Source organism: Molothrus ater, chromosome 7 (genome assembly GCF_012460135.2).
Source record: "Molothrus ater isolate BHLD 08-10-18 breed brown headed cowbird chromosome 7, BPBGC_Mater_1.1, whole genome shotgun sequence".
Lineage (NCBI taxonomy): Eukaryota > Metazoa > Chordata > Aves > Passeriformes > Icteridae > Molothrus > Molothrus ater.
This window is the reverse complement of record NC_050484.2, coordinates 18,518,890-18,545,207: the sequence shown is the minus strand read 5'-3', so window position 1 is coordinate 18,545,207 and position 26,318 is coordinate 18,518,890. Positions and strand designations below refer to the sequence as shown.

The following is a 26,318-nucleotide window of genomic DNA, read 5'->3' as shown; positions in this document are numbered from 1 at the left end:
ATATGAAATACTTGTGAACTAACTAGAGAACAGAGCTGTGAGTTCAGTAGCCAAGAGATCCTTCATTTATTAACATAGAATTTCACAGGCTTGTGTGCAACATCTCCTTGTTCTGCATATAACAAATGCAGCAGTCAGAGGCAGAGGTTCATCACAAAGGTCCCAGTACTTCAGGGTGTGGCAGTGGTTACCCACACATCTTGTTTAGCGTTATAACAATCATTGCCTAAGACCATTCAAATTTAAAAAAAAAATTGAAATCTGAATTCAAAGTAACTGCTTAGAATTAGATGTTTATAGTACAACTTGAAAGTACAACTTGAAAAGTAAATGGGTTGAAAAGTATAGACAATATAGCATGGCTGTGAACAGACTTTCCTACTTGATAATTTTCTTGTTTAAGACAAAGATAATATATATATATGTGTTGTGAAACAGTAATGAGCAGTAATTACGATTTAAGTACATAAAGCATTTAAACTGTAATAACTAACTGCTGCATTGTCCCCTACAGTGCCATTAAGACACTTAAAGGGGAAATTTAAATTACTTCTAAGACATTCTGTTACCTAGTTACTCTAAACACAGTTGGGGATATACAGTTGCTGCTTCAATTACTAGCACCTTACTAATTATGCTTTTGCAAGTAACTGTGGGAAAACATTTTAATTTAGTTGCATAGAAATTTCAAAATAATATTTGTGGTGCTTATCAGACTCCTGAAAATTTAAGAACTCTGATGTGCCCTCTTTTTGGTATATGTGTATGACTATGGCCTACAGATTTATGTGAAATATGTTGAATTTTTAGTGTGGTTTTTGCAAGATGGCATTTGGAAAAAGAAGTCTGCACTGAACTGGCAAGTTAGGCTATATCTGCAGTTAGAAGACTTTGAAACTGTAACTGTAGTGCAGATGTATGACAACAAATTTCCTTTGTGGAAAGACATGCATCATAGGAAAGTTCTTAAAGCAGTTTGCCAAATGGATTGAGTTGTCCAGGTCAAAAAAACAACTGTGTTTCTGGCTGAGGACTTCTGCCAATCCAGATGATGTCAAGAAATAAATGCATTGGTAGCCTTTGCTGGTATAGACTATGCCTTAAACTAGACTGTTATTCAGAGCAAGGGCCTTTTTTTTTTCTTTTTCTTTCACTGCCCTGACTGCTATGGACCTTCTGCTTGGTGTGCACTCAGGGAAGTCATGGTTTATACGTTGTACCATAGGATTAAAGAGCTCAGGCTCAGGTTTTCATTTTGAGTGGACCGTGCCAAGCATGGCCTCGTGATGCAATTTAAAGAGGAGTGATGTGTGCTCTTAGATGTATTTGAATAAGCACCAGTATTTTGTCCTGTAGATTCCTAAAATAACTGAAATAAAAATAAAGTTCTAAATATATCAGGCTGTCAGGTTTCTGTCCTGTACTCAGAGCTCAGTCAAGATACTGAAGAAGGTCCCAGTGGATTTTGGATAAGATCAGAAAAAAATAAAAATAAGAGGAACTAAATGGACCCTGCTGTGGCAAATTTCCCAAAATATGCCTTTTCTGATACTGAGGAATAATTTTTATTTTCCAAACAGTTTTCTTGTAGTATTTCTCAGCAGACACAGAGTTTTCAGGGCTGAAAGGTAGGGAATGGATACCTTACACAGGCACTGCACACATGCTCTGGGGCAGGCAATGTGCTTGCAGCTGGGCAGCATCCTCCCTCCACCTCTCAGAGCATGGTAGTACTGAGTAAGGTTTGGTTTCCACAACTACATTTGCTTAATTTTTCCTGAAAACTCTCGGCATACACTTCAGCAGTATAATGTAGGCAGAGAAATTTGACAGGGCTAGCTAAAAATATGATATATTATAGAAAGAGCAAATGTAAAATGATTGGCTAGACTTTTGTTTTCAGACTAATACATTCATGAACCATATTCATTCAACACTAAATCCAAATGCTTCCCATATCATTGGAGATTATGTACCGTGTGAACAGAGGCCAGTCTCGTGTATCCTCTTTGCCCTTTTTTTGTATTGATAAGTCCCATAAGTTTCTCCTTTCTGCTTAACCATAATGTGCAGACAAATGGAAATGCACGCAAATGCAAGTCTATTCATCAGCAGTGTGCTATGGTGTTGGAAAAACTATAGATTAATTAAGATAACAGGATATTCTGTAAACTTGAAAATAAATCACTCTGGTTTTAATGTCTTACATTGAAGGTGAGTTTTTTAAAAAAACGATAGTGTTCTTCTAAGGCAGTGCATCTCAATTAGCTCAACCTGTGGAAACATTCTTTTCCATACAGAAATTAAATTCATTGACCCCTTTTATGTACATGTTCTTTAATGGCCTTTTGCTACTTTTAATGTCAATTTTAGGTACAGCTGAAGCTTAACAACTGCAGTTTATGTGGTCATTATATAATTCATCCAGATTGATCAGTTTAATATCTGATTTTTCAAGATTTCCTCACAATTCTGGAATTTCAGCAATGCAGATATTTTCCTTTTGCCCAAGGCAATAATAGATGTGGTGTGCAAACACTGCTTTAAAGAGGGTGTCTGTCTGCTGATTTACATATTTTAAAAGTATTAAGATCAAAAGTAATGAGAATTTAATCCATATGGCATGTAAAAGATAAATAGGAATATTAATACTGTATCAAATACTAATTAAAGGAAACACCAGTCCTATTTTTAAAATCTTGCATGCAGATGAAAAAGAAGTCATTGCAAAGTTAAGATCTGGTTCTTAAAGAAATTAAGAATTTTTTTCAAGCCCAGATTGTAACTGAGACTGGGTTCGTATGCTGGGCTAAATTCTGTTTGCATAGTACTTCTCAGTGTCACTGGAGTACCCCTTTCTTTCAAAGTATCTCATGTGGTTCTAAAACTGAAAACTGCCATCAGCTTTACTACCAGCTTTTAATATGGAAATTCCCTTTCATTATCCAAGAAGCTGAAATACCAGTGTTTTCTAATGCCTAAGTGTACATGTCTAGGCTCTAAAATAGCTGATTCATGGGAACCCAGTTGGATTTTGATCAAGTCCTGTGTGCAGATTGTAGCAGGGGGTGAAGAAAATGTTGTCATCTCCTTCAGAGAAAACCTTAGACAAGAGTGGTCAAGATGAGCCGTAAGTTTTCTGTGTCTTTGGGCTAGACTTAACTTCTGTCCTTCACTGTTATGGAATTTGTAGGTGAAAGTACCTTGGGACGTGTGCTCCTGGTAGAGTAACAAGTACTCAGAAAAACTGGCACTGGTTGTACTGGAGTTAGAAGCTTTAGTGCTGTGCCAACCTAACACTCCACACACACACAAATCAGCCATAGCTAGACATGTATGTATCATGGAGATACATTTAGAGCTTCATTATTTCTAAGACTGTAGACCTTCAGATCTCTATTAAGCCTTCGTTATAAATATTAAAAGGTAGGGTATACTTTTAACAGAGGAGTTAGCTTGCAGTGAGAAGTTTCCTTTGAAATATGAGAAAAATAAACAGGGAGAGCTTATAACAAGTTTTGCTGGTACTGCAGAGTCTTGTAAATGAAAGAATAAATGTATCATTTGCTGTAGGAGGCTAAAAAAATCTTAGAGTGAATAACTAGAGTGATTTTTCTTCATTTGCCCCTTGCAGAATATGTGTACACCAAAGCTGTCTAGACACAGCTGAGCCTGCCAGAGTGGAGAGAAAAGTCTAGAATGTTAAATCTTGCTTAGTCTTGTGCATTACTTAAACTCTAATTCTTTCCTGTCTGTCTGTGGTTCCTATGTGTTTCTATGTAACTACAGCAAGTAGTTATATATCACTATAGAGTAAATCTTGCCCTCCACATTTCATTTGAGGAAATGGGCTATGATCAGTAGACTATTTTCTGCTTAGAGGTGGCAGTGACTCTACTGTAGATGGCAATAAGACACTCTGCAGATTGCATAACCTCCAGTGTTGCTGCTGCTTTCCCTTCAGCCAGATCAGAGTGGTCAGGACAAAGTTGTTTTGGCAGCGGATCAACAAATCACAATTCTTCTGCAACCTTCCATCCACTTTGAAAGTGCTACACCATTCTAAAGAAAATGGTACAGCCACACATCAAGCATGGGTCAGTTGTTCCATGCATGCATGGAGCAAAATTGTCCAGGAACTGTCCTCTTAATCCAAGGGGCAATTTGATGTAGAAGGAAAAATGCAGTCAACTAGAGAAAGGATGTGAAGGAGAGTGCTGTAAAACATTCCCAGATGCATGTATGTAAAGCCAGTTTAGCCAATCTGACAGATCATAAGTGGGGATATAGACCCATCTGCTTCTTGTCCTCTTCCAGGAAATATTAGGTAGATGCAGTAATTGCACACTGTGCCCCTTCTTTGCAGTCAGTCTAAGGATGATTTTGCAAAGGTACCAGCCCAGGTACATCTAGAAGAAGCTGAGCTTTGTCCTGGGTAAGTAAATGCTTTTTTCCCTCAGTTATAATTTCAAATATCTGGCAAGAGTGCATTGGCTCTGTGCCTTCTGAGTCACGGTCTCCCTGGGAAGGAAGGATGTGGTTAAGCTCACTGAAGTTGTTTTGTGGATTGCTGAGTGGCTACAGGGCTTTGTATCCCAGGGGTGGGTTTTTTTCTGTTCACTTTCCTGCAGAATAGCCCAGGTACTTTTTTTAGTAGTTTATGTGTATTTTGTAAAAGACCTTTTAAATATTGAATACATTTTCATTTTCAGTGGAAAATTAAAACATAGCAGTGTATCATCATGGTTCATTCAGTCTTGAAGCAATTTTGAAATGTTAACCGAAAAAAATCTATCTGCCTTGGAGCATTTTTTACTTCAAACATTCCATGAAAATATTTTCCTGAAACTCTTCAAGTATTTCCAAATATTGAAGAAGAGAGATGACTTTCTGAGTATTGGTGATGGGTAATGCAGATAGTATCAAGTTCACATTTAAAAAAAATAAAGTAATGTAAGCATTACAGTGGGGGGAGACTGACCAGCATCACTTGTCACTGGCACAGGCTGACACATTGCCAGTGCCAATTTACATTCTGACAGAGGTGTTGTAGACACCAAATAAACAGGTAAGCAGTTTTACAAGCAGAGACAAGAACCAAAGAGAAGTAATCAAGTGGCACAATGAGTAGTTTTGGAAATAAATGTACAGATAGGTATTTTCTTCCCTCCCCACTCCATTCCCTCCTCAGCCCCATCTTGGTTTAGATTTTGAAATGGTTTCTAGTAGCCATGCTTCATTGCCCTTTTGAGAGCTAGGGAAGAGTAAATTATGGTGATTGAAAGAGGGATAATCAGCTTTTCCCTTCAAGACAGGATGATTTCCTGGAAAAGGAAGATGTTTCATTCCTATAGTGTAGTACCTGTAGATATATTTGGAATGTACTGTTGCCTCTGTATCTATCAGATAATAAAACTCATCTTGGATCAGCATTAAGGTTAGCTTAGTGACCTCTAGAAATTTATTAGGCAGAAGTTTATTCTTGGAGTTTATTGTGGTTCTGAACCTAAATGCTTTCTTTACATCCTTCCTTGACTTTTGTAGTTTTTGTCTGGATAATTCTTAGCCCGTCCTCCAGCTGGAGGAGCAAAGTACTTCCTAATCCCTGCCTGTGGATGTAAAAGATCTCTGCTTCTTTCAGGGGGCAACTCAGAAATCTGAAGCCCTTATTCTCATCATATCCTCCTCTGTATTTATGATAGCTTTATATCTGTATTCCAGGAAAAAAAAAAATAGATTCTGGTGAACTTCTACTTGGAGATGAGCCCAAATGAGTAGAGCTGGATTGAAAAGATGCTAAATCCTAGAGCACACACTACTTCCTAAGGATGGTGCCTGTGTTGCCTTTGGGCTGTGGTTTCCAATCTAATTGCAAGACAAGGACAGTCTCCCAACAGCTCCAACACGTCTGTGTAGTAGAAGTTCCTTCTGTGAGCCTGGGTTGTGTAACACCTCATGTTTACAGGTCTGAATGCTAGGCTCTAGTATTTGCTGTGGATCAGTGTCATTGGGACAGCACTACTGAGCTGAGCAGCTGGGTCACTAAGGTAGCAAAGCAGCATCTCAGTCACTCAGATAATACTCAAGAACAAAAACTCATTCAAACTGTACTTGACACAGCCATTTCTTCCATACTCAGCCAGATCTTTTGCAGGACATGCTATCATTTTATTGGCCATTTTTGCACCTTTCCTGAAACCTGGGTTCTCAGTACAGACATGTGTGGATTTTTCTGCCTTTGAGATAAAAGGCTTCCAGAAGACTGTGACCACTAACTGGTAGCTATGTGTGTGATATGAGTATTACTGATTATTTGTAGAAGTCAATCTGTGCAAAGCATAGTCTGAGACATTTTTCATGAATCTCTGAGCATAAAAGAGGTTTTGAATATTGAAATGTTCCTGAGGTTCAGGTGCTATCCTGCTAGATGGACAGGATATTGTAGCTGGTGTCTGGTGCTGGAAGATGTCTTTCCTGGGTGTTACATGCCAGTTGACAGAGCAGCTCAGAGAAGCAGCCTGCAATTTCTTCAGCCTCCTCATCTTGTGCCTAGGCACTGCAAGATGCCTCTGTGTATGTTTAGGTTTATTGGTTTGTGGAGGATGTAATGCTTAAGAATGACAGCATGCCCAGAGAAGCTATGGATGCCCCATCCCTGGAAGTGATCAAGGCCAGGTTGGATGGGGCTTTGAGCAGCCTTGTGTAGCAGAAGATGTCCATGCCCATGGCAGAGGGGATGGAACTCAGTCTTCAAGGTTGCTTCCAACCCTAACCAGGCTATGATTCCCTAGAAACTTCCCTTAATGCAAGCTTTGACTTACGAAGTGAAGAACAAAGGTATTTTTGGGGAATGCAGGATATAATAAGCCTGTGCTTTATTTAATCATAGTTAAAGGAAAATTAAATGAAAAATTTTGATTTTATTTCAGCATACTGCCTAGTTCTCTTGACCAACAAAATCAGGGACAAAGGCTTTTCTGCCTTTATTCTCATTTCACAGCAGAATATCAGCTAAATGAAGTTTTTTTTAGTGACTTGATTGATCATTTCATATCTGTTACAATTTTTTATCTTTCTCTGATACCAGTCATGAATATACCTTTTGAATACCCCTCTCTGTTGATGGACTTCATCGGAACTGAAAAATCTAGGCATTATATCATAAGTCATTTTTCACTGGAAATGCCAGTTGCTGCAGGTGTTACTCCCTCCAGTGTTCACAGGTAATTCCTGTTACTACCACCACAATTGGGTTAAACACAAAAACAAAAGGCAAAGATTTCTTTTCCTAGCAGGCTGGGGATGGCATGGTATTTAACACAAATTTTAAAGGAGTGTAAACAAGAATACTAATGCATAACATTTCATAACATATGATTTCAAAATTATTTGTATACAAACAAAATAGGTCAATGAATTACTAGCATCTGAAGTAGACTAGAGATGGCAAAATGAATCAATTTAATAAACATCTTAAATGACCTTTAAAATGGGCATTGAGCTTCACTTTAATTACCAGGCATATAGCAATATATTCCATCTTAGGAGCACCTGAAGTTTGGAACAACCCAAAGATTCTTATTAAGATTAAGGGTTGTGCGAAAAGTTTTCCTTTTGTGTGCAAACAGAGATATCGCAGTGTGAAGTTACACCCATGTGGGTCAGCAATGAAAGCTGCAAGTGGGTACCTTAGCTCTAGGCAGCTTGGCTTTCCAGAGCTGTGAGGAGTCAACAGAACTGTGACTGCCTAACTACCCCCAGTAATTTGTTCACCTAGGCAGTTACCTGCTCAGTCCTGAGTAGTGCAGCCACCCAACATATGACAAAATTCCAATAATAATTATTATATTGCAGTTTAATTCAGAGCATTTAGATATGAGATGCTTTTATTGCTGGATAGATGTTTAACCAGTTGTGTTCAGCACACTTACAAAATCCATTTGCTAAGAGTATAAAACCTGTTGCCTGATTTTGTAGGCTTTTTCCTCTTTCACTCCCTCATCCAGGGAATGATGATCAGTGTAGGACCAGGAATTATGAGTAGAAATCCTGTATCTCAAAAACCTAAGGGCTGTAAAGTCATCACCAAAAAATGCTCAGAGCATAATTGCCCTGAGGATGTCTTATCAGCACCAACATGCAGCTTGCTATAGTTAAAACTTTTAAAGCAACTCCAGCTATGCTGCTGTCCTAGTATGATTCAGAAAGCTGAGCACATGGAGCACACTACAGAGAAAGTACACCCTGAGCAGACTCAGCCAAGCAGAAGAGATGAGGATGAGCCTATGCATCAGCAGTTATAATTACCTAGAAAAGGGTCAAAAAACATTATTGGTGCTGCTTCAAGCCATGGGTAAAATGGCAACTGCAGTGAAGTTGCTTCATAGTCTTCTCTTGTCTGTGTATGGAGGGAAGATGCTAGTCCTTCCTACATTCCTCTCAAGCAAATCTCAATTACTTGGAATTTGTTCAGGAGAAGGGTAAATTTTACCCTGAAGGAATTAGGAAGCATTATAGATTCAGCATATGAGACCATATGTCATTTGTATTGTTTCCAAATGTTTCTTTCTGAGCTTTTTCCCTCCATAGCAAACAGATTATTTCACCACACATTGTCTAGAGAAGGGGGTTTCATATTCCTATTTCTTTCATTTAGCCACTATTAAATCTATATCAGTTTCATAATACTGTTTTTCAACATTATTTCATCCTTTGTCTCAAACATGCACTCCATAAGTGTGGTTTGAGGCAAGTGCTTTTAATATGTTGTTCAGGCACTGCCAAAGTCAATGGCAGAAATAGAGAGTACAAGCAGAGATGGTCCTAAACCTATTTTGTTTGTATACAAATAATTTTGAAATCATATGTTATGAAATGTTATGCATTAGTATTCTTGTTTACACTCCTTTAAAATTTGTGTTAAATACCATGCCATCCCCAGCCTGCTAGGAAAAGAAATCTTTGCCTTTTGTTTTTGTGTTTAACCCAATTGTGGTGATAGTAACAGGAATTACCTGTGAACATTGGAGGGAGTAACACTGCAGCAACTGGCATTTCCAGTGAAAAATGACTTATGATATAATGCCTAGATTTTTCAGTTCCGATGAAGTCCATCAACAGAGAGGGGTATTCAAAAGGTATATTCATGACTGGTATCAGAGAAAGATAAAAAATTGTAACAGATATGAAATGATCAATCAAGTCACTAAAAAAAACTTCATTTAGCTGATATTCCACTTGTTTATATTCCACTTGTTTATAAGGCTGTTCAAAATCAAACCAAGCCTTTTGCTTGACCCTTAATAGAGGGAAACCAGCAGTGATGTTTGATTGTGAGTCTAATTAAACTAAAATTGGAGATGTGTAGATTCTTCTTTCTCTTTGCTATGCAGATCAATATTCTCATGTAATGTAAATTGAGCTGGTCTTTATCTCCCTCTTTTCCTGTTATGTTCTACTCCAGCCTTGGAGAAGAGCTCTGGTGTCCAGTGACATCTGTTCTAAATCGTGTTTTGGAAAAAATGTAAATACAGAAAACTTGAGGTCAGACCCAGACAAAGCACTGGGCTAGTTCCCAAGGCCTCTCTGCATCTGGGTTTGTTTGATGTCAGGAAGGCTGTCCACAGAGTCTTCAGTGGTGGTAGCAAAAGACCTTTCATTTAAAGCCTTCCATGGATTTTTGTACAGGTACTGTAAATATTAAAGCCTTTTGCTGCGCTCCCTATCTATAAAAATCTGTGACTGGCTGGATGCTGGCCTCCTCTGAAAAGGAGAAGGTCCTGAGGTGCATAAATTCTTCATCCTGTCCAAATGAACGGAGATGGTCTTCTGTGACATTCTCCAGCCTCAGGCACTCTCATACTTGTCATGTTCTTTGTAATTTTTTTTTTTTGTGTCTAATTCTGGTAGTGTTTTGTTGCCTTTCTGCACAGGCCTGCATAGTTCCCAGATCTTTCATTTATCAGAATTTATAGATTTAAAAGATGCAAAGTTTTGCTGGGCAGTGATTGCTTCATGTTGGACTACATGAGGGCAACATTGCAGAAGCAAGTGCTGAAGGTCACATTCATGAAAGAGTTGAAGTGACATAAATGGTCTGTTGAATTGTACAGAGCAGGCATCAGCAGACCTTAAATTCATGGGTGTTTTAGAAAATTGCCCTAGGCAGAGGATAGTAAGCTTCTTGGGCTCTGTAAACTTGATAGTTGCTTTTTGTTTTCCTATTCTAAGGCCTTTTGGCACTGTCTGGGCATTATTGTTTCCTTAAGATCAATAACTGTGAAAATCAAGCTCTGTTGGAAAAACCACAGAGAAGCAGAGACTTCTTAACTAGAAAACAGCTTTACAATGTGGTACAACTTGGAGTTGGCATACATTTTACATTTTTATCAAGTGTGTATTTACCAATTAGTCAGCAGCCTGAGCCAGTAGATTTAATGAACTTTGTGTGATTTATGCATAGCTTTTATTAATTGTGCCAATAGGGATAAACAGTGGATACAAATAGATGCAGATGTCTCACATCTTTCTCCTTTAAGTAATACTATTTCTTGTCATTACTTTATTTTTTTATCTGCTCTATGCATTAGAAAGTGATCATTTCTTACCTTCTATACTACTGTCCTTCCAAAGGTAAAGCTCAAAACTTTCACTAACCCATATTCTCACTGGTCTGGGCTATGCCCAAGGCCAATATAGAAGTTCAGAAAAGAAAGCATTTCTCCCCTTTCTCCCATCAGTGCAATGTATATTAAATAGTAAGTAGGCCACAGAAACAGAGAGCATGTGAATGACTTGAGATCCTGGTAATTTGAGCAGTCAGAGAAAAAGGGGCCAGCACCTGGCTTTCAATCTCTGTTTGAATGAATATTTAACTACTTTATGTAAAGTGGGACACTTTCAACAAATGAGGCTGAGAGAAAGTTACCTAAGAATATTTTCTAACCCAGCAGTTAGGCTGCTCTCCTGAGAAGCATGATGTTTGGGTTCAGATCCCTGTACCAAATCACTTTAAGGAGGTGCTTGAAGCTACATCTTTTACAATCTAAGAACATGGCCTAATCACTGAGCTTTTGGATATCAGGGGTGGCAGCACTACCTCCTCTGTTTTGGGAAAGGAGTCCCCTTGTGACAAAATCAAAATGTTTTGTTTTTTGAGATGCCAGAATGAATTCTTTCAACATCTCTGAAGTTTTTTCATGTTATTTCAGCTGAAACTGTTAGTTAATATGACCTGAATTCACAAAAAAAAAGTTTGTTGCCCTAAAATTTCAGTGTTAGTGAGGGAACAAATTGATAAAAAAGAAGTCTCATTAACTTCTAACTCAGGTTAGGTACTCTGCAGTTGTCTGGTTGTGGCACTTCCTGAATAGGGCCCATCAATGGCTGTGCTTGATGGTTTTTATTGAGGTGCTTCCCTTTCACATAGGTGGAAGTTCCTCCTCTTTAGAAGTAAGGAGGACTGTGATCTTGAGTACCCAGAATTGAAAGAAGATGTAAATTATCCTGCTGCAGAATGCTAACAGCCAAAATGTAGGAACACCTTTCAGAAATCTTTAGGCATTTTCATCCATTAAATGCCATTTGGAACTTACACAACTAAATACTAGGCTATTTTTAAAGATAAAACTCATTATGCACATTGGCAAGTGTAGTGAGATCATTTTATTGACTTTGTGTGCTACTTCAATAGTTTCTCATCTTCAAATGCTATCTTTTGAAACCATAAAAAAAAAAAGCAGAATCCAAAACAGTCAGTTTTTGTGATGTCATTCACTTTTTCTCCTCAGTGAGTGAGTACAATAAGCACATTTTTCTGATGTTCTAAGTTAAATTGCAAAGTTTTATTTTTATTAGATGTTAGAAATATTTGGGTTCCATTGTAGTTACACTTTAGCAGCAGCAGAGTACCTCTTATTCACAGGTTTGCCATAAATTCTTTAAAATTATGAGAAAAACAAAATTGCAGGCATGATTTTTGGTTTTGTCCTTTTGTTTCTACATGAAGGACAAACTTTGTTGCCTCTTTAGTGGTGTGATAAATGTTAGGACATTAAACATTTGCTTCTGAATATTTTCATTCCAGAAACAAAACTAGAAAAGGTAATCAGCCGTGCTCTCTCAGCTCCATGGTCACCTTGGACCCTCTCTGACCTTGGTGTTTCACTGAAGTCTGATGAGCTCAGCCTTCTTTTGGTGAGCCCAGGTTCCCAGCTGGTGTTTGGACACTCAAGTCTTTCTTGAACAGTGGCACAAGCTACTGCTGTTTCTTGTAAAAAAGGAGCAATATATCGTGGGGCTCTTCATAGTAGGAATTGCCCTCTCTTCCTCTCTGTGCATTGAGCTGCAGTGAAATAAGTAATGATAATGTTTAGAATGTCATCATCAGACATCTGAATTTAATACTTCAGCAGAGGTAACTGGGAAATTCGTCCCTCCCGTTCTGTGTGTGTTCAAACAGTTATCCTAGTCCTGGCTGTCTGCAGCCTTGGAGGAAAGAGAGAGAAGGACAATGTAATGAACCAATGGCCCTGTGCTGGCACTGTCAGATGGGACAGGCACCTCCTCCTCACAGGCCACACAGCAGCTGTGCAGCCAGCCTGCCCATATCCTACTCTGCAAGGGATTTTGTTGAAACCTAGCAACTCTCTGAAAACTTAGTACACAAAACATGTAAAGCTGAGACTTCATATGTCAAAACAGCTACCTAATATATTTTGTATCTCTGCACAAACTTTCCAGATCAAGCCCTAGTAGCAGAGATTGAATTGCAGAATGCAAAGAAAAGTATGATAAATATATTGACCTCTCCTATGTATTTTACAAATAAAAATAGAGATTTATAGTTCTGTATAAATAATATTGTGAACAATGCTAAAAAAACCCATGAAAGAACAGTAATTTGCTTTGGAAAAACATGTGTTATTGGTTGAGAGTAAGAAAAAAGGATAAATCACTAAAATTAACATATTTTAAGGAATATGGCTGCCATCTCATAAGACCTCACTTGATCCATCATTGTGCAGTGGGATAAAACATTGACTTCATGTATACTGCTGGCATGAATGAGTGTTTGCAGCAAAAACTGAAAATCTTGTTTTCCTGTATGTGGTGTTATAGATAGTTTTCTTCTATTAATTTCCATCTTCAGAGTAGAAACAATATCTTTGGGACCTCTTATTTTTGTGTCTGCATTTTAAAGTTTCTAATAATGTAAAATGACCTAATCAAAAATGAAATGTATGACAAGAGGGAGACAATTTTCTGCTGCTCTACCTTGTGAAAGCAAACAATGAATTGTAACTTAGTATCCACAAGTTATGTTCTTTCCTTGTTTTCTGTTATAATTTTTTTTCCAAAACTCATAGTTTTATGTGTCTCTTTGAAGTAATTTATGTGGTTTGTACATTATTTGAAAACATAAATTTTGCTAATTATCTTCAGTTTGCTTTTGCCCACCCAACAGTTTCATATTCATTTAATTTAGACAATGATGAGCAGCTACACATTGATTCATACTCTCCATGAAAGCACAAGTTATTCTTACATTTATTTTATTGAAGAACCCAGCATAAGAATTTTTCATCAAAGCTTAGCCTTAAGTACTCTTACATATTATTGTGGGTTGTTAGAAAGTATATGGCTCTCAGTTATCTCTGACTTATAACTGCTTCATGAGTTAATTTGAGTATTGTGTAGATAGACTGAGTGATGAACTTTAAAAATTTACTGCATCTTCTACAAGTGAGGAGAAATGCATATTTCTCTCTTCCCATAGCCTTTTACTTCACAGTGCTCTTTAATAATGGGAATAATTAAGCCAATCCTTTCTAAAGACTGGACTTAAAATTCTGTTGCACATTTTCATTTTAATCTTATTTCTCTAAGCCATGTTAATATCAAGGTGTTTTTCTGATACTTTCCAATTTTTCCCTTGTATTCATATGCCTAATGTTGGGACTGGCTTCAGAGGAACTTGTTCCAGTAGGGAAAGTGTGCACCCATGTTAGTGTTTTCAGGATATGAGCCTTCCTGCTGGGGCCAGGATATTGGCTTTAGTATTATGGCATTACTTCAGTAGGAGACTTTGGTGACTGTGTTCACAGGTAAAGCTGATTTTTGGGTTTTGTCTCCATTGGAAAGTTGGTAAAGGGCAAGGCTGATATTAATTTATGATATAGCAACTACTCAAGGCATGCCAGTGCTTTGCAAAGCTGTTCAGGCTAGATGTGAATCAGAGCCCGAGGCAGAATAGCTGGATGAGTGCAGTGCTGTGCCTAAGCTAATTAGTCCTACTGAGAAGTAGGATATGTTATGGAAGAGAGTTATGTTAATATGGCCATACTTCCTGGCTATCCAAAAGAGAGAAATCAGAAGTGGCATTCTGTGGCAATAGGTACACTTGCAATGCACCAGTTTGTTCATGTTGTAATTCTGTGGGGTCCTTTGTAGGTCATTCACACAAGGAATTAGTGCACAGTAGTTAATAAAGTGTTAATTCACAAACTTTGCATACTCTGCAATACCCACAGACCCAAGTACAGAATCAGGACACAAACAGATTTTGATGTTATATCACAAGCTATTCTATAGGGATATGCTATTCAATAGCAGCCAAGAATCTAATATAGACTTGTAAGAAAGGGGTTGAGAAAAAAACAGATATCTGTAGTAATTAGGAGGTAAAAAAGTATCCAAATCAACTCCACAAAAAAATTCCAGAAATCACTTAACCTGTATTTTCTGGAGTGACAAGAAATTCCATGTACCTGCAGTAACACACTATGGAAGAGCCTGATTTTCTAGAAGAGGTAAGCTATAATTGTTTAAAAATCAGCCTTTCCAATGCCTCAGTTTGGACCTTGAAATCAATGCTCATTTTTCTAAAAAAGTGTTCATCATGTTCTGAGGAATAAAATGTCATTAAAGTCACTTGAATTAGTCACATATTTATGAGAGAAATAAAGAATCTAATTCCATAGCATTTACCATTTTCAAAAAGTACACTCAGAACAAAGATTGTGTTCAGAGGGGAATATAATACAGTGAGCTGATATATTAATGCAAGCTGTGCCCTGTCAAGAACAAAACAACACACTGTCACGTAAGCAGGTCACTATAATACCAGCAGGTCAACTTACTTTATTTGTATGTGTGCACATATATGTACATCTTCCTCTGCCCCTATGAGCTGAAATCTTCACCAAAATTTTCTGTAGAAGCATTTAGGAAAGATCAGATGAAAATTACACATATTCTGTGTGCTTTGCACTCCCCAAACTCTTACTACAGGTAGTGTTGCTAAGTACTATGAAATACATAGCTTAAATTTGCTTTATTATTACTGAGATCCCAGGGTTGGAATTCTTTGCGGACCTCCCTCACTCTTCTTTAAATATCTCTTCTACATTTTCTGAATTTACTTTGGTATTACGGGACACTCCATCTACTACTTCAGGATGAAAGATAAGGAACTGCACCACTGAAAATGATGAGCCCTTATTTTTATATGTATCTAGCATGTTTCCACTAGGTTCATAGTGTGAGTTGTCAATAAAAGGTTGTGATTTGGATTTGGAAGTAGTTAAAAAAACCCCAAACCTAGATGCTCTTTCACAGGTTAACAGACATCTTTGAAGCCTGAAGGTTTTTTCTACTCCTGCTTATTTTTAAAAATCTGTCATTGACTGAATAGTTTGCTTATGCTTCTTAAGTTTTTCTTTCAAAATATTCTTTCAGAATTTAGTGGCCTTAGTTTTATCTGTAGATCAGTTCTGAACTATCACTAATTGAGGGTCCCAGTAGCACGTAACAACTCTAAAAAGAATCTACAGCAATCTGTAGTTCTAGTTCAAAGAAATGGATTGCTGTAGAACTTAGGTCAGCAGCATCAGTTTCCTTTATCTAGCCAAGGTACCTCCTTTAATTCCAGCATTTACGAATGTCAGACCAAAGTACTGTAGCAACCCCAGGAAGCAAATATCTAACTAGTGGTATTTTTACAAACTTCAGTCAAGCTTGCTTTCATACCCCCTTTAAAAGTTACTGCTGCCAACTACCTTGAATTCAGAAAAAGACCTTCTTTCTTAATGAAGAAATCTACTGAGAGTTTTATCTTGGGCTTCTACCATTTATTCTTTGAAATATATGCTGAATCTGCTACACTCAAATTTGAGATACTAGTTGTATCAATATGGACCCATGGTTTCAAGCCTTTAGATATGCAAATTGTGTTTCTGTAACGAACAAAACCTTAGAGACCATGCTGTTGTGGTTCCACAGAGCCTTTATTGCGCCTCATCATTATGCTAAATTAATACAAATTTCCTGTGTGTCCGGAATTCAAAGTCAATCAAGTGGCTTAATCTCTGAGGGCATGGGATAAAAATGCTATTATTACAGTTTGGAAGAAGGTGAGGGATTACCTTTAAATGTATCCAGGCTATATGCTACAACAGCAACTCTGAAACACAGGCCATTATGAACCACATCTTAATAGAGTGTGAACTTACAGATTGCCTCCTGCCCTACTTTTGATCGCACACACTGACTCCCCACGTTGTACTCTGCATTGTACGATGCGTTTTTGGCAATGCAGTAGTTGGCTCTGCAGCGAAGTAGTGCTAGGAAGGTATTTGTGATTTGTTACTCTTCTTTAATGCACTGAATGTTTTGACTATTTTTGAAAGTTAATCTCACTGTTTACTTTTCGTGTTTGTTTCATCTTTTCCCCCATATGCTTTCCTTTTCTTAGCATCCACAAGATGAACCAGTGCCAAGTGTCCAGTGAGTTTTCTGAAGCATATTAGCACATGAGATGCAGCTCTCAAGATCCACAATCTGCAGTTTGAAAACTTGTGTATTAGTAGCTCCAAATGTGTTTTGGAGACTATCTCTAAAATTGATGATACTGTCATGTTATTTAGGATTTGTATTTTAAAGTTGCCAAAGCTATTTATTTAATCATATTGACTAAATAATCATCCTAATTCTTCTTGAAGAAATAGCTGCCATTTAATTGTGCAGAAGTATCATGAGTTGCTCCACTGTTTGTGTTTGTAAGAATTTTTTTGAAAGCTTTTGTTTCTGAGCAATTTTGAAAATTTCTCATACCTCCAACATGCTGCATGGTTTTACTTTGGAAGACAGGGAAGGACAAAACATTCACTTGAGATTCTTTCTAATCCTCTTTTCTTTAACTTCACTAAATAAATAAACTGCATCAACAGTCTGAGTGCCAGCCATGGCCATAATGCTGAAGAGACAAGCTTCATGGCAAACCTCTGAGTGCACAGTGCCTGTGTAGGTGTCCCTGGGGTAGGTGTTTCTACTTTAGGACTAGTACCTCAGATAAAAACTCATGGAGAAGGGAAAATTTGGCATGTGCAGAAAACTGAAGAATTACTGGCTTTCCTTTGTCTTGATCTTTGCACAGAATTTCAGCTTCAGCTTCCCGAAACTCAGGCTGATCTGGTGCACTATTAGCAAAGAGGCAAGTGTAATACAACCTTCCTGCCATAAACAGTTGATCTTGAAATATCTTTACAGTGAAGATTCTGATATTGTTCTTGTGAAAAGTTACCTCAGCCTCCATTTCAGGTGCCTCTTAGGGATTTGTTCTGCTTGAATGAATTTATTTTAAGTTGATCTCTTTGCTGGTCATTCAAATATTATCCACCTTACACACACACACACACAAATCAACAAACATAAAAATCCACCACCCATAAAAAAGAACATTTCCAGTCCCATCCAAGTCTATTTATCCTAATTTTCTCTTTCTCACAGTAACCAAGAGGGATAGCCTAGGGTATAGTATAAAAGTAGGGCAAGCAAAGATATTTGCCCACAACACTCTCCAGCCAAACATGGTTTGTGGCTCAGGGATATCTTGATCTGGAAGTGATCTCTTCATATTTAATGGCTCTCTGTAGGCTTTTCTGCTGTGAAGTTCTTCATTAACTTGTAGTGATCATATGGCATTGCTCAAATGGTGAGAGAGACATCACTTAGCTAATATGATATATGAGATAGATATTTTTTATCATCTGGTGGCTGTTGTATTAACCAGGTCTTCTAGAACTAGGAAATAGGCCATGATATGTAGTAATTCCAGCATACCCAGAATGACCTGGTTTTCATCAATAACCATCTCTTCTGAAAAGATCACCAGCCAACTGCATTGTGGGATGCACTCTCAGCAGCATAGCCAGCAGATCATGGGAGGTGATTCTGTGCCTCTGCTCTGCTCTTGTGAGACCCCACCTGGAATGCTGCATTCAGCTCTGGGTTTCTGAGCACAGGAAAGGCATCAATATTTGGTACAAGTTCAGAGGAGGACCTATAGTCCAAGTTGACTATAGGTATGGAGCACCACTCCAATGAAGAAAGGATGGAACAATTGGGGTTGTTCCGCCTGGAGAAAAGGTGGCTTTGGAATTACCTAATTGCAGTCTTCTGTACCTAAAAAGGGGGCTCACAAGAAAGATAGAGAGGAACTTTTCACAAGGAAATGTAGTGTCAGGACAAAGGAAATAGCTTCAAACTGAAAGAGAATAGGTTTTGATTAAATATTAGGAAGAAATTCTTTATTCTGAGGCTGGTGAGGCACTGGAATAGGTTGCCCAGAGAATTTGTAGATGCCTTATCTGTGGAAGTGTTCCAGGCCAGGCTGGATGGAGCTCTGAGTGACCTGGTGTAATGGAAGATGTCCCTGCCCATATTAGGGGGGTTGACACTAGATGATCTTTAATGATCCTTCCAACTCAGGCCATTCTATGATTTTATGAATTAACCAAAAACTTCCACAACCACCTTGGGTTAAGTTTGAGAGCGAAAGAAAAATAACAATCAGTTAAGTCTTCTGCATTGTCCAGAAGTAGTTTCTGCCATTTAGATGGTTTAGCATGAATTATTTTCCCTGAAGTTAGTTGTATTTGTGTAAAACTCTTGGATTTTGACTAATTGCCACACCTCTGGAACCTGCTATTAGATATTATTATGTGCAGGGCTTATAAGGGCTTCTGTATATTCAACATCTAGGAGGACATCTTCAGGACCATACTTGTAGAAGTGTGCTGTTTGCTGACAGGTTTGAATCCTACCCGTGTTAGTCACTGGTAGTTTAGTTCTTTGGTATGCTTTGTTTAATCTCTGCCTTTTTTCCTCTGTAGTCAAATCACTCACAATAGAAACTGAAAGAACTGACAAATACTGAAGGATCAGAACTGTGCTGGAAAGAAAAAAAGCAGCAAAAGCCAAGATTCTAACTATTTATGGATCTTGTTTCCCAACAAAGTGTATCTAAAAGCCATTGTCTCAGGGTTCAGAGACAGCTAAATGATTGATTTCACATAAAATATTTGTTGTTCTAATTACAGTATCATCTGGGTCGTTGGCAACAAACAGATGCAAAACCAGCCTTTACATAGCATCTTGAAAAACTTATGATTTGCTCAGTGTGCTTTATAATCTAAAGCATATGGCTTTGCACATGACTGCAGTATCCAAAATGAAGCTGTACGTAATGAATCACTGGGTGGGAGAAAATGCATTGCTTCTGTTACAAGTTCTTTCAGCGTGTGTATTCAAATGGTTCTGTTTAGGGTTATAAACAAAAGGATATGCTCACAGATTCAGCAGTGTGTTACAGATTCTGGGATGCACATGACATCAAAGGGGCTACACTAATTTCCCTAGCAGTCTATGGCTCTTGGCACTATGAGCACACTCCATCTGAATAAACAGAATTCTAGTTCACCACAATTGTGTGGGGGATCCAAGGTGATAGTGAAGCTTGGTTTTGTTTTATTTTATATCTTTCTATAGGATTTTTTACTCCTTCAGATTCTGTGTGTTCAGTGAATTGAGTAACTACATTTGAGCTATAGACTACAAAGTACTTGACACTGAAAATTATTAAATCTAATATATTATTTTTATGTAATGAATCCAGGTAAGAGCTTTAAGTCCACTAGAGTTGCTAAGGATTAATCATTCTTTCAAAGCATTAATATATATATTTTTTAAGCTATTAGCATCCTTTCCATTAGCAACACTTATGTGAAGATTCAGTAAGATACTTTGTGAGTTAGCAAGGGCTGAGGTCTTGTAACTCCTCAAAGCACATCTGATTCATTGTTCTTTCCATGCTTGCTTGTCACTAGCAGCATGAAGAGTGCCAGCTCCTATAAATATTCCTGGACACTCTAATGTACAGGAAGGGACCAAGGGAATTTGGTGGCAGGAATGGTTCCCATCATACTTGATCTCATTATATCAACAGAATAGATGGCCTTATTGAACATTTGCAGACATCTGAAGTTACTGGTAGGTAAGCATGAAATATTCTGGAGAGAATTACAGTTGTTAATATATTATGTCAATATGCCTCCATGCTCCTGATGTTACTAGATTAATTTAATCCTCTGATGCCAGAACATAGGTTCTACTGCTGCACATTAATGGTTTTTATTCCCTTTTCTTATTTTCCTCCGTTTCTCAGTACCTTACTTAATCCTTTAATTTTTTTGTCTTTTTCCTTTTTTGTATAGTTTTCTCTTTTCCCTCTTACTAACTTCAAAAGGGAAAAAAACATAATGAAGACATACCTTATTACTGAAGTCACCAAAGAGTCTTGCTCTTTATTCTCACCTACCCTGTGTTGTTGTCTCTTGGTGTGGTTTTGCTGGACTGAGATTAAAATCTTAGAGAGACAGTGTGTTTATTTTCTGTCAGCCTCCAGCATTTTTGCAGAACTACCATAATATAATTGAATTTATAGTATGTCACATAGACACAGTAACTTCATTATTTCCAAATGAAGCTACAGATTACAGTATATGTTTAGTGAAGCCTATTAGACCTGTTATCCTGTCCTTGTTTCTGATACTTTTATAGTTGGTAGCATTCGCAGGCAATGTACACATGCCCTGTGATGTGAGCCAGGTATCTCTTAGTGTGTGCTCATAGTGAAGTCACACTGACTGCAGCTTAGTACAGGGATATGCAGCATAGTTCTGCACAACAGGATTGGGTATGGCAGGCAGACACAGCAGGAGCTCAGTGGGGACTAACTGCTTGTGTATTCACTCTGCTGCCCAGGCACATTTTTCATTTTACTCCTGTTTTACACTTAAGGTATGATAAAAATTTGTGCAAATGGTGGAGAATCATGGCAACAGAAAAGGAAGGAAAATACATTTGTATGAACAGTCATAGCCAAATAGCATTGTGTGCCCTTTGTAAATCACTCTTTTTAAAAACAAAGCTGAAATAATGAAAATTATGAAGTCTGTTAATTTGCAGCAGTTTTTACTGCATAAATGATGTTCAGTCAGTGCCATTTAACCCTGATATGAGTGGGACCAGAATCATTAGCCCCTTGAGTTCTCTCCTTGAACAGACTTGTGTAGCACACAGGAAAATGTAGCTGTTCCTTGAAGTCAACATGCTGCACATAATTATCCACTAGCATCCAGTCCAGGAGGAGGATGTATATTATCATTGTCTGTGAGGTCATTTCTGCATTTGCCTAAGACTTCAAGAGGAAAAGTGAAGTTAACTTGCTGCCTTGAAAAATGATTCAAAACTGGAAACTTGAAAATATCAAAATACATATAAATTATCAAAGGAGAACAAAGACAAGTTTTTTCACAAAAGTCTTCTCCCCAGGCTATAACAATGCTTTACATAGGCATGATCAATATATCCAGGCTTGAGAACCAAAGTCTTTTGGAATAAATTAGACTGGCAGGAAAAGAAACAAACAAAGAACAAATTAACATGATTTTAAACATTGCTTAAATTTTCATGAATGTAGACCTTGAGATGTTATGATGAGATCCCATGAGTCTGTGCTAATATTTGCTTATAATTAAGGGTTGCACTTTCATGTTTCATCTGATATTATAGATTGGAAATCAGCTACATGCTTACTATTTTTCTTGTCATAGTGATTTCTCTATTTATTTGCTTACTCTGTTAATCATATATATGATTCCTTAAATGGCCCCATTACCTTTCCTTTGACAAACTGCCCCTTCTCGTACTCTAAACCTCCTTGTTTGAGTAATTAGGGAAAAACTACCCTTCCTGTGTGTTCACCTGCAGCAGAAAAGGAGGTAAGACTAACCCCTCCCAAACTTGCCTGGGCAAATGGCTTCAGAAGGAAAATGAGTGTACTCAGCTCTACTCTTCAGTATGTGTTGTGGAGAATGAAGTCCCTTCAGCAAGGGAATTGGCAGCAAAGCCTCTTCAGGGCACTGACATATTGGCAAAGACCTCTTGTGTGCATTCCTTGCAAAAAAAGTAAGGTGTCAACCAGTGTTTAGAGCCCCAGGTGTGCTGCACCACCCTTAAAACAATCTGATTCACATAAGTTTATTTTTCATGTTCCAAATGCAATTAAGCCGCTTCCTCACCATTTCTGTGCAGAATTTTCCATACAGAAAAATTAGCAATGTTTGGCAAGACTATCAGCACCAAGACGTTTTTGAAGCAAGAGTTTAGTCATTAAGAGTTTATGGAGAGCCTTACTTCATTTCAGCAAGCAAAATCTGATGGTTCTGTTCTTCTGACATGGCTGCCTGGTACCCATGCTTTCAATACTAAGATAATCAGGACAATAAGGACACCTAAGATGAGATCTTCACTGAATATCAAGTGAAGTCAACTGCTCCAGGGGAAGTCATTAGAAAAATACATTTTTGCCACTACTGTTTTGAAAGTATTGGTCAGGGCCCAAATCCTAGATGCAGAAGTCCATGTGTCAGTGCTAAAGAGCAGTTTGAAGTCCTTTGTTAAATTTTACTGCTTGGCAGTTTGTGCGTTTCTGAAAGAGTCCTTTGCAGCTTAGGAAAAGGATGGGTTTTTAAACAGAAAAATCTTCTAAATAAGATAAAAGAAATGTGCTAATCATCTCCAAGCTAAGAGATATCATTAAAAATGTCAGTATAATGGATATGATGGCTAACTGAAGAAAAGTATTTCCATCCCATTCTTTTTCTTAAGAAAACAAAGAAGAAGAATCATGTGGAAATTCAGAAACTAATCCCAGAATTTAAAAGATGAATACAGATCTTCTGCAGACTGAGACTTCTGATAAAAATAACATTAGAGAAATTAATTTTTGTTAAAATAGACGTGATCTCTATCACATCTTCAATAGTTTTTGCTTAAGTCAAAACATGTCTTTCTAAAAGTTTGTAGTCTCAACAGGGAATTTCCATCATACTGCTAAATATTTTTTCTCCTAGTTGATTGCTTTCAGTATGTGCTGTAGTTCTGGTCTAAAATTTTATTCTGCTTCTGACCATTAATTAGTCTAGACTTTTGTTTTTGAATTTGAAAAAACCTCCACCTTCTATATAAGGGTTTACACTTGCTCTTCACCTTCTTTTGAAAAGAACGAAGTAGAACAATCTTATATTTCTCACCATGTGGCAGATTTTTCAGAGTTCAAATTGTTCCTGTTCTCAAAACATTCTGCACTTTATTCCATCCACTTTAAAATAATTCTGTACACAACAATAAGACTATTGTTTCTGTTTCTATTGAGTAGTCTTCCCTTCTTTGCACCCAGTCTATTTCATATTCAGCTGAATATCTGTAGCTCCCAAGTCTCTCCTGGAGACACTGCTTTCCAACTATGTAATTCCCAGTTCATAAAAATGTATCTCGAATGTTTGACTTCACATTTACTTGAAAAAAATAATCTCTTTTTAATCTGTCTGAGCTCTGCAAGTCCTGTTTTTTTGGCTTGGGCTCTTATGTATCAAACAAATAAAAAGGATAACCAACAGTGGTAATAGAGGACTAAACAGAAACACCATCAGTTTCTTTACTTTCTTTACCTTCTACTCCAACAGATTGATCCAGTAGCCAGTTTCTATTTCCCTTCCCTGTAAGCCACAACAGTTTTGTGGTGTTTTAAGGGAAGCATCCCCATGAGCCTGCTCACCCGTGTGTCAGCCTCTCTGAGCTCCAGTGAGATGAGGATGCCCAGAAGCTCAGCTATCCTGCACTTAGGTCAGCTGACATAGTGCACCTGGCAGAAAGCATTTTGCCTTCTCTCTGTTATTTCTGCACTGCAATAAGTGATTTATCAAATAAGAAATTGTAACCTAAGGAATTTCTGTGCTCAGAGATTCAAGAAAAGTTTTTCTTCCAGACAAAAAGGGGTCAGATCTCTTTCTTAAAGAGTGCTAAAGGACAACCTGAAGAAAGTGCATGTGCTCACCCTCTCATCTGGTTTTTAAATTTGTAGCAAACTAAGGAGCCTGGATATGCCAGAGTGACATGGCATAATTTCTGTGCAGTATAGACAATACCTTGTTAATAATAGTAGTGCTGCTACTATTTCTATTAAATTGCAAGTGACTTTTTTCTTATTGGTGGCTTTAAGTTTGTCATCAAAGCAAAATATTTTAGAGCAGCATTTAAAATGCCTATTCAACTGCTGAGTGTTGAGCACATGTTAATACCATTTTCTCCAGCTATGGTAGTTTATGATAAACGTTACCAGATTTTGTACTGTTCATGTAGTGTGCAACTAAGACAAATGGGCCCACTGAAAGGGTATTTCCTTTGGAGAACACAAGCTGCAGACCACCCGTAGGATACACAGAAATAATTAAGCGTCAGGATAAAAAGGTAGAGCAAAATATTAGTGACTCAGAATCCTAATGCATGAAAGACATTAAAAAACCAGCCTATGTATATGTGTGTGCTTTGAAAAAGAAAATATGTGAAGGCCTCAAGAGCACTTAGGGGAAAGGGAAAAAAAACCTACCCCATCACATTATTTTAATGTTTAAAACTTTCTAAATATTTTTGTGCTGTGGTTTTACTTCTGACAAGCTGCAGAGAGGTGTGTGAAATTATGCAGAACAGTGAGTACCTGAGTTCATACCAGCCTCTTTCTAGAATAAAAAAATCATAGAGAGGTATTCAAAAACTATATTGCTGTAAGAAAAAACTCAGCCAGCTCTCTGACTGAAAGTATTGTTTGCAAAAATTGCAGACCCTGCTGTCCTGAGGGAGGAAGCTCTAAGATCAATTTGAGTAACTTTCAGAGCAGAGAGAGGCTAGAATGTAGGTATGACAGGTTTTCTGCAACATTTTCAGACTTCAGAGAGAACAAAATTGCATTTATATCCTATCTGAATCATAGTGAAAAAAACTTTAAAAAAACCAGATATTATTTGGGCACCCAATTTCCTCATAAGTATTTTCTGGCACAGCTTCTGCCTTGTCTGTTGTATACAATATAGGCAAGTAGCAAAGGTTCTGGCTCAGCCATCACAATCTCTTTAGCAAAAATATAAAGTTTACTTTACTGGAAAGTATAAAGTATTGAAGCATTAGGTATTAAATTAGCAAACAGCATGAGTGTATTATTTTAAAGTTTTTTTGTGTTAGTGGGTAAATACAATCTTTCTCTATAAATCTGAGTTTGAATTTTAGACCCAGCTCTGGTGATTGTTTAAGCCACCATCCCTCCCAGGTGCTGTGATGGAATGGAACAAATGCTCGTCTCCCACACAGGCATTGCAGTTGCACACTGAGAGGAAATTAATATTTTTTAAATTTTATTGTTGAGCACAAGAAAGTGAAAGAGAGAAAATCTCTCAGAACAGTCAGTCTTTTGGCTGAAAAGGCCAAAGTTCAAACATCTCCTCTACCTTGTTCAGATTGCAGGTACAGACTAGAAGCCTGAGTGCATAATAAACCTCCTCTGTAATGTTACCTGCTTCTTAAGGCCAGATCTTGTCAATAGATTTGTGAGATTAGAGCCCTGCATCTGCAAAAGCCATATTAACTTCAGTTTTGAAGTGTTTAAAGGAATTCATGCTACTTGATCTTTGTGCTGATCTTTTGTATAGAAGCAGGTTCCTTTTGTGGTATGGAATGCAAATATATAAGATGTATATTTTTCCTTCAATGCTGCCAAACTCTGTTTTTATTCATACTGTCACTAAAATAATTTTTAACAGGGAGATATGAGAAAAGTCAAAGGCATGGGAAGAATCATCTGAAAAGTAAATCACCTTTCTTTACTCCCACAGTATCTTGTAGTAACTTACTAACTTAATGAAAATAGTTACCTTGTAATCCAAAATATGTACCATGGAAAATACCTGGTAAAATAAAATATAGCACACCATAATGTCTTTCCTCCATATTTCTGAAAAAGAAAATTTAAAAAACAACTAAATAACACAAAACAACTAAAACAACTAAATAACACCCCCTGCAAAAAAACCCAAAAATTAAAAACCACCAAAAATCCCCAAAACTTAGCAAGCTGTTAGTTCTTT

General features: G+C 37.5%; 1 protein-coding gene across 1 annotated transcript in view; it reads left to right on the top strand.

Annotated features, from left to right (window-relative positions):
• The window catches only part of MYO3B (myosin IIIB), a 168,510-nt gene that overhangs the window by 139,156 nt on the left and 3,036 nt on the right, over nucleotides 1-26,318 (top strand). The gene's annotated exons all lie outside the window — the stretch shown is intronic.